Source organism: Cebus imitator, unplaced genomic scaffold (genome assembly GCF_001604975.1).
Source record: "Cebus imitator isolate Cc_AM_T3 unplaced genomic scaffold, Cebus_imitator-1.0 Scaffold71, whole genome shotgun sequence".
Taxonomy (NCBI): domain Eukaryota; kingdom Metazoa; phylum Chordata; class Mammalia; order Primates; family Cebidae; genus Cebus; species Cebus imitator.
In genome coordinates this window covers 2711366-2726095 of record NW_016107386.1, presented here as the reverse complement: position 1 = coordinate 2726095, position 14730 = coordinate 2711366, and the positions used below count along the sequence as shown (strand labels likewise).

At 39.8% G+C, this 14730-nt stretch overlaps 1 protein-coding gene and 1 non-coding gene across 7 annotated transcripts in view; one reads left to right on the top strand and one right to left on the bottom strand.

The window, feature by feature from the left end:
* BTRC (beta-transducin repeat containing E3 ubiquitin protein ligase) overlaps positions 1–14730 on the top strand; it is a 191334-nt gene that overhangs the window by 7311 nt on the left and 169293 nt on the right. The gene's annotated exons all lie outside the window — the stretch shown is intronic.
* Positions 5755–5856, bottom strand: LOC119471745. The gene has a single exon (XR_005200815.1). It is a non-coding gene; the product is annotated as a small nucleolar RNA U13 (small nucleolar RNA).

The following is a 14730-nucleotide window of genomic DNA, read 5'->3' as shown; positions in this document are numbered from 1 at the left end:
TTTTTAGTAGAGACAGGGTTTCTCCATGTTGGTCAGGCTGGTCTTGAATTCCCAACCTCAGGTGATCTACCTGCCTCGGCATCCCAAAGTGGTCAGATCAGAGGCATGAGCCACCGTGCCTGGCACTTTTAAAATTTTTTGTGACGGAGTCTCACTTACTCTGTCACCCAGGCTGGAGTGCAGTGGTGCAATCTTGGTTCACTGTAACCTCTACCTCCCAAGCGATTCTCCTTCCTCAGCTTCTTGAGTAGCTGGGACTACAGGTGTATACCACCACACTGGGCTAATTTTTGTATTTTTATTAGAGACTGGGTTTCACCATGTAAACCAGGCTGGTCTCAAACTTCTGACTTTAAATGATCCACCTGCCTTGGTCTCCCAAAGTGCTGGGATTACAGGTGTGAGCCACCATGCCTGGCCTTCTTTTCTTTAATTCTTTAATGTTTTCCACATTTTCTACAGTGAATATATATCATAATGGGAAAAAGTAGAATTTGGTATATTGAGTATATGGATTTATAAAACAAATACCCAAAATGATCATGGACTACATTGTAGCAAGTATACTGGCCAGTGGGTTGACAGTGGCTGCTTGAACAGACTCCTCACTCTGAGCTCCAGTTTTCTTAACCAGAAAATGGGCTCTTGTTAATATTACGTACTTAAAAAGGGCCTCTGTTTTTCCTTTCAGTTCGTCTTAAATTCTAAATTGCCATGTATAAGTAAGGCGTTAATTGTCCATTTACACCATAAAACCCCTTTATGTATCCAAGATTTTCATAGGAAATTTAGGACTGCATGATCCTAAATTGTGCTAGAGTACCACATTTTCTGTTAAGTAGTACTTGACAGTAAAGTGTAGGAAGAAAAAATCTGGGTTGACAAAGTGAGGTCATGATAATGTGCCTGTAATGTAATTTGATAAAAAAAAAACGTGAGCCTGAGCTGATTGCAAAGCATTGTTACATGTAGAGGAAGACATTATGGGGGCAGAAGGGGGTGAAGATACAGAGTTGAATAAAACTTCTCTAGAGCTTCACAATCTAATGAGATAGGCATTTATAAATATCTCTTAAGGCACACTTTGTTAACTGCTAAAATAGTGGTGCAAAGTGCTGTAGAATTTAAGGGAAGAAACAGGAAAAAAAAGTAAATTGAGTTAAAGGAAGGAGAAATTAGTTTTAACTGGAGACATCTTTAGAAGCTTTATAGAAGAAAGTTTTGTAATGGGTCTTGAAGAATAGACAGATTTTGACAGACTTCTGTCTGAGGTGGGCAGTTCCAAGAAGAGGAAGTAGCTTGGGTAAAGGCCAGGAGATCAGAAGTTGGGCAAGTGCAGTGAATTATAGGTGGGTAGATAGGTATAATTTGAGCGAAAGGTGTACATAGCAGATAAGAAGGAAAATATAAATTGGAGGCCTGGGGAGTTTGGACTCAATCTAGTTTGGTTAGATCTTTCTTTTTTTTTTTTTTTGAGATGGACTCTCGCTCTTGCCAGGCTGGAGTGCAGTGGTGTGATCTCAGCTCACTGCACCCTCCACCTCGCAGGTTCAAGCGATTCTCCTTTCTTAGCCTCCAGAGTAGTTGGGACCGCAGGCCTGTGCCACCACGCCCAGCTAATTTTTGTATTTTTAGTAGAGATGGGGTTTCACCATGTTGTCCAGGATAGTCTCAATCTCTTGACCTCGTGATCCACCCACCTCGGCCTACCAAAGTGCTGTGATTACAGGCATGAGCCACCGTGCCCGGCCTGGCTCTGTATTTAAGAAGAGTATTCTAGTGTACTTTATGTATGTGTCAATATGAGCTTTTTTACTAAGGTAAAATATATGTACAAATAAATACATATTTTTAATATGTACAAATAATTATGTATAGCTCAGTGAGTTTTTACCTAGTGAAACACATCTGTGTAACCATTATCTAGATCAGGAATAGAACTTTGCCAGCACTCCGCAAGTTGCCTTCATGCCCCCTTTAGTTATTAACTCCCTGCTTCCAAGGAAAACCACTATCTTATACTATCTATAGATTAGTTTTACCGTTAATGGTATTTAAGCTCATCTAAATGGAATCATTCCAGGGTGTGTTCTTTAGTGTCTGGCATCTTTTGTCCCACGTTGTTTGTAAGATGAGTAAGATGATTCATTCAGGTTGTGGTGGGAGGTGTGGTATGTTTATTCTTGTTAATGTATTCTGCTGTGATTATTTAGTCATTCAGATTAGTCATTCTATTTTTGATGGACATTTGGATTATTTCTAGTTTTTGGCTACTTTAAATTGTGCTGTTATAATCTTGTACATGTCTTTCCTTAAACATAGGTACATATTTCTGTTGGGTTTGTATTTAAGAATGGAATCCCTGGGTCATGGGGTATGAAAATGTTTAGCTTTATGCTGTGGATTGGATATAGCTTGTTCAGCCCTGCCAAGTCTCATGTTGAAATTTGATCTCCAGTGTTGGAGGTGGGGCCTGGTGGGAGGTGTTTGGATTATGCAGGTGGATTCCTCATGAAGGGCTTGGTACCAACCTGTTGGTAATGAGTGAGTTCTCACTCCATTAGTTCCTGCCAGAGCTGGTTGTTTTAAGAGTCTGGCACCTCCCTCCTCTCTCTATTGGTTTTTCTCTTGCTATGTGATTTCTGCACATGCAGCTCCTCTTCTCCCTCCACCATGTGTAGAAGCCTCTTGAGACTTTCACCAGGAGCAGATGCTAGTACCATGCTTCTTGTACAGCCTGCAGAACTGTGAGCCATATAAACCTATTTTTATTATAAATTACCCAGCCTCAGGTATTCCATTATAGCAATGTAAATGGACTAGGACATTTTAGTAGATATTATTCAACTATTTTTCTTTCTTTTTAGAGACAGAGTCTTACTCTGTTGCCCCGGCCAGAGTGCAGTGGCATGATCATGGCTCACTGCAACCTTGAACTCCTGGGCTCAAGCTATCTTCCTATTTTAGTCTCCTGAGTAACTAGGACTACAGGCATGTGCCACGACACTCAGCTGATGTTTTTCATTTTATACTTTCTTTAGCAGTGTATGGGAGTCACGATTGTTGACATTCTTGCAGAGTCACTTAATATCGTCATTTTTGAGGCTGGGCATGCTGGCTCACACCTGTAATCCCAGCACTTTGGGAGACCAAGGCAGGCGGATTGCTTAAGGCCAGGAATTTGAATCCAGCTTGGCCAACGTGGTGAAACCTTGCTTCTACTAAAAGTACAAAAATTAGCTGGGTGTGGTGGCGGGCGCCTGTAATCCTAGCTACTCAAGAGGTTGAGGCATGAGAATCGCTTGAACCTGGGAGGTGGAGGTTGCAGTGAGCTAAGGTGGTGCCACTGCACTCCAGCCTGGGCGACAGAGCGAGACTTCATCTAAAAAAAGAAAAAATAGGCCCAGGCGTGGTGGCTCATGCCTATACTCCCAGCACTTTGAGAGGCCGAGGCAGGCAGATCACCTGAGGTCAGGAGTTTAAGACCAGCCTGGCCAACATGGTGAAACACCGTCTCTACTAAAAATACAAAAAAAATTAGCCGGGCTTGGTGGCAGGTGCCTGTATTCCCAGCTACTCGGGAGGCTGAGGCAGGAGAATTTCTTGTACTTGGGAGGCAGAGGTTGCAGTGAGCCAAGACCATGCCATTGCACTCCAGCCTGAGCAACAAGAGCCATAGTCTGTCTCAATAATAATAATATCTTTTTTGTTGTAGCCATTCTAGTGGATGATGGTACTATCTCACTGTTTTAATTTGTGTTTCCTTAATGACTACTGTAAACAAGCACCTTTTTAGGTTTATTGGCTGTTTAGACATACTCTTGTGAAGTGTTTATTTAAGTCTTGGCCTTTTTTCCCTATTGGATTATCTTTTTTTTTTTTTTAAGAGATACGATCTACAATCAGGAGAATGGCATTAAAAAAAGAGAGAGAGAGAGAGAGAGAGAGAGAGAGGTAAGATCTTGCTCTCTTCCCCAGGCTTTGGAGTACAGTGGTGTAATCATAGCTCACTGTAGGTTCCAATTCCTGGGCTCAAATATCCTCCCACCTTGGCCTCCCAAAGCGCTGAGACATGAGCCTCATTATTTTGATGCTTGAATTGCTCTCTGTTTGGCCAGTGGGGAGTGCATTCAAACTGCTTCCTCTGTTTTTTGATGTGTTACCATCATTTATGGAGCGTGCATTTTCCTTTTATTTCTTTTCTTTTTCTTTTTTTTTTTTTGAGACGGAGTCTCGCGCTGTTGCCCAGGCTGGAGTACAGTGGCGCGATCTCGGCTCACTGCAACCTCCGCCTCCCAGGTTCAGGGGATTCTCCCGCCTCAGCCTCCCAAGCAGCTGAGACTACAGGCACACACCACCACACCTGGCTAATTTTTGTATTTTTAGTAGAGGCGGGATTTCATTGTGTTAGCCAGGATGGTCTCAATCTCCTGATCTTGTGATCTGCCCACCTCGGCCTCCCAAAGTGCTGGGATTACAGGCATGAGCCACCGTGCCCAGCCGAGCGTTTTCTTACTTACTGAAAGATATTCCAGGCTCTTCTTGTACTTTTTTTGCCCTAGCCCAGGAATTAGCGATTTCTCCAAGAAGCTCTTTTAGTAGTTCCTTTTAGCAGAGAATGACATGTAGAAGTCCAGATCTGGGTGTTAAGTATGCTTGGTATTGGGGTGTCACGGCTCCCAAGCCATCATACTGGATAGAGATAGGGAATATATATAAATGTAAACATGTGTACACACAGGTGCACATTGTACATTTATGTTACTTTATATTATGTATTATTTAAAACCATGAGTTCACACTGATATCCCCAATTCCAGTTTAATACCACAGGATTTGTTCAATAATTTCCGTAATTGTAACTCCCTTTTCTGACAGTGAGTAACTTGGTTCTCATTATCCTCAATATATTTTCTTAATCAATCAGTCCCCTTCTATGTGACCACTCTCTCATGTTGCTGCTGTTCCCCACATCCACTATGTAGATGCCATCCTTACCTTACTTACTTAGGCTCCAAAACCCCATGTCAGATTGCTGGCCTATACCCTTGCATGAACACCCTTCTCTGATACCTTTCCTAGATTGCTTTCCTCATCTCATTTGGACTTGAGCACTCTGTGCAGGGCTGCTATGTTGCCTGCCATGTTTCTGTATTGACGTATCCCTTATCCTGTTTTTGTTTGTTGGTTGGTTGTTTTTTTTTTGTTTGTTTGTTTTTGAGACAGGGTCTCACTCTTTTGCCCAGGCTGGAGTACAGTGGCACAGTCACAGCGCACAGCAGCCTCGCTTAACGGGCTCAGATGATCTTCCTGCCTCAGCTTCCTGAGCATCTGGGACTATAGGTACTTCCCACCATGCCTACCTAACTTTTTGTAGATAGAGACAGGGTTTTGCCATGTTGCCCTGGCTGGTCTCAAACTTCTGGACTCAGCTGATCCACTCACCTCGGCCTCCCAAAGTGCTGGGATTACAGGCGTGAGCCACTGCGCCTGACCAATGTTCTTCCTTTTTCAAGGACGAATAACATTTAATTTTATGTACCACGTTTTATTTGTCAATGGACACTTGGCAAGCTTCTACCTTTTGACCTTTGTGAATAATGCTACTATTTGCATATGTTATAAATATCTCTTCAAGTCCGTGAGAAGTTTTATTTACCATTTGCATTTAACTCTGCAATCCATCTGGAATTAATTTTTGCATATGTTATGAGGTAGAGGTCAGCATTCTTTTTTTTTTTTTTTTTTTCTCCATGTCAGACAGGTAATGTGCCTATGTAACAAGGTTTGAGGGGAGGCACACCTCACACATGAGGATGAAAACCCAACCATCATGTTTGCAAACTACAACAGGATCAGAATTCTTTATTCCTTTTCTATGTGCAACTTATTCAGCATTATTTATTGAAAAGATTATTCTTTTTCTGTTGCATTGCCGGGTAACTTTCATCATATAAGTGTCTATATATGTGTGTGGGCCTGCTTTTGGGATTCTCTCCGTTGCTCCTTTGGTCTGTTCTCGTACCAATACCACACTGTCTTAATTGCTATATTTTTATATAATAACAATTATTGGTATCTGATAGTATATGCCTCTCAGCTTCTCCCTCCCACAAGATTGCATTGATTATCTTGGCGTTTTGCATTTTCATGCTGTTCATTAGAATTAGCTAGGCTGGGCATGGTGGCTCATGCCTGTAATCCCAGAACTTTGGAAGGCCGAGGTGGGTGGATCACCTGAGGTCAGGAGTTTGAGACCAGCCTGGCCAACATGGTGAAACCCCGTCTTTACTAAAAATACAAAAATTAACCGGCCTTGGTGGTGGACACCTGAAGTCCACCACCTGAGAGGATTTCAGGTGAGGCAGGAGAATCGCTTGGACCTGGGAGGCAGAGGTTGCAGTGTGTGGAGTTTGTGCCACTGCACTCCAGTCTGGGCAACAGAGCGAGACTCTGTCTCCAAAAAAAAAAAAAAAAAAAGAGCTAGTCAGTTTCCACAAAACATACTTCTATGATTTTTTATTGGAATTGCATTGAATCTATATGTAAGTTTTGGGAGAGCTGAGATCTTAACCCTATTGAGTTTCATAGTCCATGAAAATAATGTATCTTTTCATTTATTTAGGTCTTGAATTTCTCTGTATAGAGGTCTTTATATATCTTTTGTTAAATTATTCCTAGGAATTAGATGTTTTTAGGTGTTATTTAAAAAATTTAATCCTCTTTGTTGCTGATAGTGCAGAGGTTTTAAATCTGAGGTGTGTGGCCCCTGTACAAGCTATAAACACTTTTTATACTTTTTCCTGAAAGATCTGTAATTTACATTTGAATCTGATTTCTACTAAGGGCAATAACAAAAAGATTAAAGAGCACTTTAGTGCTTTAACTTAGAGTAGATTGGACTAGGGAGGGGGAACAGAGAGAGGCAGGGAGACCATTTAAAGTATGTAATAATTTAGGCAAGAGACTGGGCTTGAGCTAGGGTAGTAGGTATGGAAAAGGAGGAACGACATTCAGGGGTGTTCTGGAGACAGAATGAGTAAGGTTGCTGAGAGTAGGGTAGAACAAATGAAGAAAAAGGGCAAAATAGAGCTGGCATCAGTCATGTTCAAGGCATTTAGAGGGTTACCAAAGCAGTAGGTAGATAAGGGAAAATGAGTATTTGGTGGGTGAAGATAGTGGGATAGTCCCTAATTATAATAAGGAGACTTTAAATTTAAAATATATTCGCATAAATAAAGATGGGCAAAGTGATAGAATATTTGAGATTTGGAAGGTGGAAAGCTGAATGATGGTTAGATGGGGATTTATTATATATTATTCTGTACTTTTTTGTATATTTAAAAGTATCCATAATAAGTTAAGAAAAGTTTATCTGCATAAAAAGTAGGCTGAACTGGAGTTCTCTGGACTAGCTGTACTCAAATTCTTACCTGAGAGAAATATCAGGATTTGGGTTTGAGTAATTTTATAACCACTGTCTATTACGGACACAGTTTTATCAAAATCTGACAGATAAGGAGGCACAAAGCTATAGAGGCCAGGTGCTGCGGGGTGGCTAGGAGTTGAAAAGAGATTGAGCTAGGGAAATGGAGCATGGTATCTGTTGGCAATTGAACCAGGTGTATGGACTTAGGGGAATTTAGCAAGAGAAGGTGATATGGTTTGGCTCTGTATGCACCCAAATCTCATGTCTAATTGTAATTCCCAGTGTTGGATGTGGGGCCTGGTGGGAGGTGTTTGGATCTTGGGGGTGGATTTCCGCCTTTGGTGCTGTTCTTGTGTGACAGAGTTCTCACAAGATCTGGTTGTTTAAAAGTGTGTGGCACCTTCTCTGCCCCCCTCTCTTCTTCCTGCTTCGGCCACGTAAGATGTACCTCCTTCCCCTGTGCCTTCTGCCGTGATTTTAAATTTCCTGAGGCCTTCCCAGAAGCAGAAACAACCAGAAGCAGAATCCACTTGCTTCTTGTGCAGCCTGCAGAACTGTGAGCCAATTAAACCTCTTTTCTTATAAATTACCCGGTCTCAGGCATTTCTTTATAGCAGTGCAAAAATGGACTCATACACTAGGGTATACTTTCAGCTAGAGAATAATGACAGGGAGTCTGGGGCAGATATTCTGGGGAGATCAGCAGGCAGAAAGCATCAGTGAATACTAGAAACAGGTGGCAAAGCATTGCTTCAAGCTTGAACTCAAAAGTGGAACTGGGAAACCAAGCAAGTAACTAAACAATTGATTCATTCAATTCATTCGTTCATTCAGCCTGTACTAATTAGTGCCTATTGCAATGGTTCTACACTTTACTCTGTATAAGAATTATTTGGAATGCATGTTAAAATGTAGTACAGATTCTTATTTTTCCCTCCTCTTCCTGTTTACTTGGTACACCTAAAAAATTGGCATGTTTAACAAGCATATCAGATGTTTCTGATGCTGGTGTTTCTCCGGATAATGCTTTGACAAAACATCTAGTTCACTGTGTGCTGGCCAGTGTATCAACACAGGGGAAGTGTGGGAAATGATGTGGCTAGAACCAGAGTGAAAGGTGAGCCCTTGTACTTGGGGAAGGAGCTGCATTAACTGGAATCAAAAGTGATGACAGGCCAGGCATGGTGGCTCATGCCTGTAATCCCAGCACTTTGGGAGGCTGAGGCGGGTTGATCATCAGAGGTCAGGAGTTCAAGACCAGCTTGGCCAACGTGGTGAAACCCCGTATCTACTAAAAATGCAAAATTTAGCTGTGTGTGATGGCCCACGCCCGGTAACCTCAGCTACTTGGGAGGCTGAGGCCAGAAAATTGCTTGAAACCATGAGACAGAGGTTTCAGTGAGCTGAGATTGTGCCACTGCACTTCAGCCTGTGCAACAGAGCAAGACTCCATCTCAACAACAAGTGATGGCAGAATGAGACAAATATGGCTGAGGCTTCAACTCTCTGAATTCCAACTGGTTGGTAATAAGTTGGTTTCAGAAAATTTACTTCTATAGGCTGTTTGCAGCTAGAGAAATGGTGAACTATGCGAGTAGAAAAATAAGCAAGATATGACACTTAGAAGAGGTATACCTAGTGAAGGACAATAGCCACTCAGGTACTACATTAAAATCACATCACAATAAAACTGGTAGTGCTTCCTAGTACTATGAACAGTACTATGAACTATGTGTATCATCTTCGTTTATTTTAAAGATGCTGTGACTGGTTCCTCAGCTCATAATCACCATCAGCCACAGTATCTTTACATAGATAGAGGAAGGAGATGTAATTCAGTACAATTAAATATGGTAAATGTAAAGGTGCTTCATAGGTCATACGTGTAAGGTGGTGGTGCTTTTACAACAACATTCTAACATAAACTAATTCATGCAGACTCCCAAAGTTTATTGAATAGGCATTCAATTCTCATTCCATTTTACTTTTTTTTGTTGTTGTTGAGACCAAGTCTCCTTCTACTGCCCAGGCTGGAATGTGGTGGTGCAATCTCAGCTCACTGCAACCTCTGCCTCCTGGGTTTAAGTGATTCTCCTGCCTCAGCCTGCTGAGTAGCTAGGACTACAGGCATGCACCACCATGCCCAGCTAGTTGTTTTTTGGATTTTTAGCAGAGACATGGTTTCACCATATTGGCCAGGCTGGTCTCAAACTCCTGACCTTGCGATCCGCCCACCTTGGTCTCCCAAAGTGTTGGGATTACAGGTGTGAGGCACCACACCAGGCCTCATTTTACTCTTTATATATTCATTCATGCCTGCTATGTGCAAATTTTTGATTCCAGTTTTTTTTTTTTAATGAATGTACAGTAAAATGGACTTTTCTTAGTGTATACAGTTTTAGGAATTCTAATATGTGTAGATTCATGTAAACCACAATCAGGATAAGAGCAATTCTATTACTCCCTCACAAAAAACTCTTATACTGTTTCTCCTCCTCTGACCCCCACTTTCTCACGTCACGTTTTTGAGAATATCAAATAAATGGAACTGTGCAATATGAAACCTTTTGCTACTGACCTCTTCCATTCAGCATAATACCTTTGAGCTGGATTAATCCATTTTGTTGCATGTATCAGGCGTTTGTGTCTTACTATTGTTGAGTAGTATTTCATTGTGTAGTATACCAGACTTTGTTTATTCACTGCTGAAAGACATTTGGTTTGTTTTTGGTTTTGGTGATTATAAATAAAGCTACTATAAGTAAACGCTTGTGTATAGATTTTGTGTGAACATTTTCATTTCTTTAAGGTAAATATCCAGAGGAGAATTGCATGATAAATGTACATTTAACCTTATTAGAAGTTGCTAAACTGTTTTCCAGAGTGATTGTACCAGTTTGCATTCCCACAAGCAATATGTGAAAGTTCTAGTTGATCTGCATCTGTGTCAGCATTTAGGATTGTCAGTATTCTTAATTTTAGCCATTTTTATAGGTGTATAGTGATACCCTACTGTGGTTTTAATTTGCATTTCCCTAATGCATTCCTTGGTTCTTGATGCCTTTATCAATGGAGGGTCCAAAACGAAAGATAATACATGGTCATCAGAAAAAATATTTGTTGTGCCTAACTCTAACATTCTGTGAAAGACTTCATGAATATTTTTAGAAAGGAGTTGTACTGTTGAATATTCATGGTTTTTCAATGAAATTTGAGGTACTCTGAAACCTATCTGCAGAGCTTTAGGTAAGTGTGACATATGACAGTGTGAATAAGAGAGTGACATCAGAGCATTTTTTTTTTTTTTTCTGGTGGCCTTTGGTGTTGTGTAGAACACTTGCGGCCTTTAATAAACTGAGGAGAGGCTGGGCACGGTGGCTCACGCCTGTAATCCCAGCACTTTGGGAGGTCGAGGCAGGTGGATCACCTGAGATCAGGAGTTTGAGACCAGCCTGGCCAACATGGAGAAACCCTCTATTAAAAATACAAAAATTAGCTGGCATGGTGTCCGGCACCTGTAATCCCAGCTACTCAGGAGGCCGAGGCAGGGAGAATCGCTTGACCCCAATGGCAGAAGTTGCAGTGAGCCAGGATTGTGCCACTGCACTCCAGCCTGGGCGACAAAGTGAGACTCCATCTCAAAAATAAATAAGTGACAAGCAAACTGAGGAGATAGGATGACCAGATTTTTTTATATGCATATATATATATATTTTTAAGTAAAGGAGAAATAAGTGAGAAACACTCACAGACACTGTGATCAAGATCATGAACAAGATCATGATCTACATTTACTGATATCGTTTTCCCAGTAGCATAGATCAATGGTATGATTTTAGTAACTCTTATTCACGGAAATAATTTAGATGAAGGCAAGGAAGGCTTTCTCTTGAGTATTACATTAATTTGGTCCCATCTATCCCTTCTCCCTTTGTAAATCATCCTAAGCAACAATCTATGTTATAAGAAGCAAACTAAATGATTGCTAATTAAATGTTTAGTGTTTTTTTAAGTTGGTTATTAGCTTGAGGTTAAATTTGTTTAATGAGTGAATATGGAAGAATTATGTTTTTCACATTTGGAATGCATACTTGCTGATCATTGGTATGTTACTCCCATTTTATGAAGCTGGAACATAATTTCCTTCTTTTTAATGATTGTGAGTTTTACAGTTATTGAATCTTTGTTTTGGTGGTGTTAGTCATGTCAGTACTTTATTTGCTACCAAGTTCTCAGTTAGGAAATAGCCCCCCAATTATGATTTTTTTTTTTTTTTTTTTGAGAGAGTTTTCCACCCTGTTGCCCAGGCTGGAGTGCGGTGGTATGATCTTGGCTCAATTGCAATCTCTGCCTCCTGGGTTCAAGTGATTCTCCTGCCTCAGCCTCCTGAGTAGCTGGGATTACAGGTGTATGCCACTATGCCCGGCTAATTTTTGTATCTTTAGTACAGGGTTTCATCATATTGGCCAGGCTGGTCTCAAACTCCTGACCTTATGACCTGCCCACCTCGGCCTCCCAAAGTGCTGGGATTATGGGCGTAAGTCAGAGCCACTGCACCTGGCCAATTTTTCTTTTTTTTTTTTTTTGAAAAGGAGTCTTGCTTTGTCACCCAGGTGGAGTGCAGTGGCATGATCACGGCACACTGCAACCTCCACCTTCTAGGTTCAAGTGGTTCTCCTGCCTCAGTCTCCCAAGAAGCTGAGACTACAGTAATGTACCACCAAGCTCGGCTAATTTTTGTATTTTTAGTAGAGATGGGATTTCACCATGTTGGCCGGGCTGGTCTCAAATTCCTGACCTCAAGTGATCCACCCACCTTCGCCTCCCAAAGTGCCAGGATTACAGGCATGAGCCACCTTGCCCAGCCTCGATTATAACTTGTTTCCATAGGAAAACATCCGCTTTGAAGTAGTATTCAGTAATATATTGAAATTGCAAATGGACTGTCAAGCAGTGATTCATGTTTAGTGTTCAGTGTAATTTAGAAAAGGTGACTTAAGTAGAAGAACATTGATGTATCTGTTTTTAAATTGCACCTAATTATAATGACAACTTATAAGATCTATTTCCTCCTCTCTTGGAATGTTGACTAACTATAAATTTCACATGATTTAAAAACAAATAATTTAAAAGGTGGTCAAATGAATTAATTGTAAAGAATCTTGCTTTATCAAATTTTACCTGTAATATACCAGCATGTATGGCATCTTGAAAAATCAGAAAGGATTGCTTCTACTTACATCAGAGTTTGAAAGTAGAAATTCTTTTTATGTAGGTATGTGCCACCTTTGATTATATGGTAGTCTTCTGAATGTGGTCCCCTTACCTGACACATACCCACCTCATCAATAAACTACATAGAATCCTTAGGTTTATATGTGGTCATGTTACAAAGGTTTTCTTAAATACTCTTAATGTATTTCACCAATGTCTTGTGGAAAAATATAATCTTTTGAAAGCATTCATGTTAAAAAGAATTAGACATGTGATTTGTCTCATTAGGACCTGTTCTCTTTCAATTTGTCTTTAAAATGTAGGTACGGTATATAAGAATTCATACTAAGGGATCAACTGAGACTTTGATTTAAATGTGTTATAAATTATAGTACGGGAGCCTGCATAATATACTACATATTTTTTTTTCCTAAGAAGCTTCTGTAAATGGTTCTGTTAAGTGTGGGAATGTTCTGATGATTATCTTTTTAATTAAAATGAGAAATCTTTGTTTAAAGTGGTACTTGTTTTTTTTACGGCCTGTTACAGTCTCTGTAACAATCATTTCTTAAGTCTGAACGTTTTATTTCCAGGAATCCATTTATATAAAACTATGTTTAGACTTAATTAAGGAACGATTCTTACAAAGCTTGTAAATAGCCAAGAAAAAAGGGACCGAAAATAAAACTGACATTCACATTTAACAAAATGATTGTTACAAGGTATGTAATAAGCTATAAAAATACAATAAAGCCCTTTTTATAAGAGTTCATATTTTTTGATCCTTGTTTTCAAAGGTATTTAAGAAAAATATCAAAGCTATGCAAAGTGACATCTGTTTGCTGAATGGACTAGTTACAACTTCTTTTGTTTATAACTGAAAATACGGGAGTTCTACCTGTTTTGTTAGTGTGTCTTCTTTGAAATACCTTGTAATCAGTTTATATTGGTAGGTAAATTTTACATTGTACTGTAGTGAAAACAAGACCTGGTTTTCTGGTTCTGCTTTCTAGATGTCATGAGATGTTGGGCATGTTGCTTAACCTCTTTGAGTCTCACTTTGGTCATATAGAAAGCAAAGATAATAATGCCTACTTTTGTATCTCAAAGAGCTGTTATGAGGAGTAAATGAAATTATTATAAAAAGAACAAATAATTTTTGAAATTGTAAAAGACTGTAAGCATCCAGATCATGTGTCTCTTAAAGATGAATTCGATTTAACAAGCTCTTTTAATTAGCAAACTTCCTTCTCTTGTTTATGCACTCTGTCACGTACGTATGTATGAAATGGTGCTATTAGTTTTCCATTTCCTTGTCCACTAAGTGATTGAAACAATATTGGCATAGTGGAAATTACACAGGAATTGGAGTCAGAAGACCTGGTTTCAAGTCCTATCTTAATTACAGTCATGCATGGCTTAATAACACTTGATACATTATGAGAAATATATTATTAGGTGATTACGTTGGTTGCTGTGTGACCCTCATAGACTGTACTTAGACAAACCTAGATGGTATACCTTACTATACACCTATGCCATGTGATATAACCTGTTGCTTGTAGGCTGCAAACCTGTACAGTTTGTTACTGTACATTGAATCCCGTAAGCCATTGTAACACAATGGTAAGTGTTTGTCTCTAAACATATCCAGACATACAAAGGGTACGATAAAAATACACTGTTACAATTTTATGGGACCACTGTTGTGTATCTGACCATATTTGACTGAAATGTCATTGGGGGCTCATGGCTGAATTTTTGCTTATTCTCTTACCTTATTCTTGGGTGGTGATAATAATAATAAAAATAACAATAATAATGCAGCCAACACTTTTAGCTCAGTGTATATCATGCAGGATTCTAGACACTACGTATATTAACTCGCTTGATCCTCTCATTTTATTGGTTATGTTTTTTTATTATCATCCTGATTTACAAAGGTGGAAACTAAGGCACAGAGAGGTTAACTTATTTTTTCAAAATCAAACAGTTTATAAATGGCACAGCTGGTATTCCAGCCCAGACATTCTAGCTCCAGAGTGAGTGTGCTTAATCATTGTGCTATCTTAACACTGTTCCTCAAT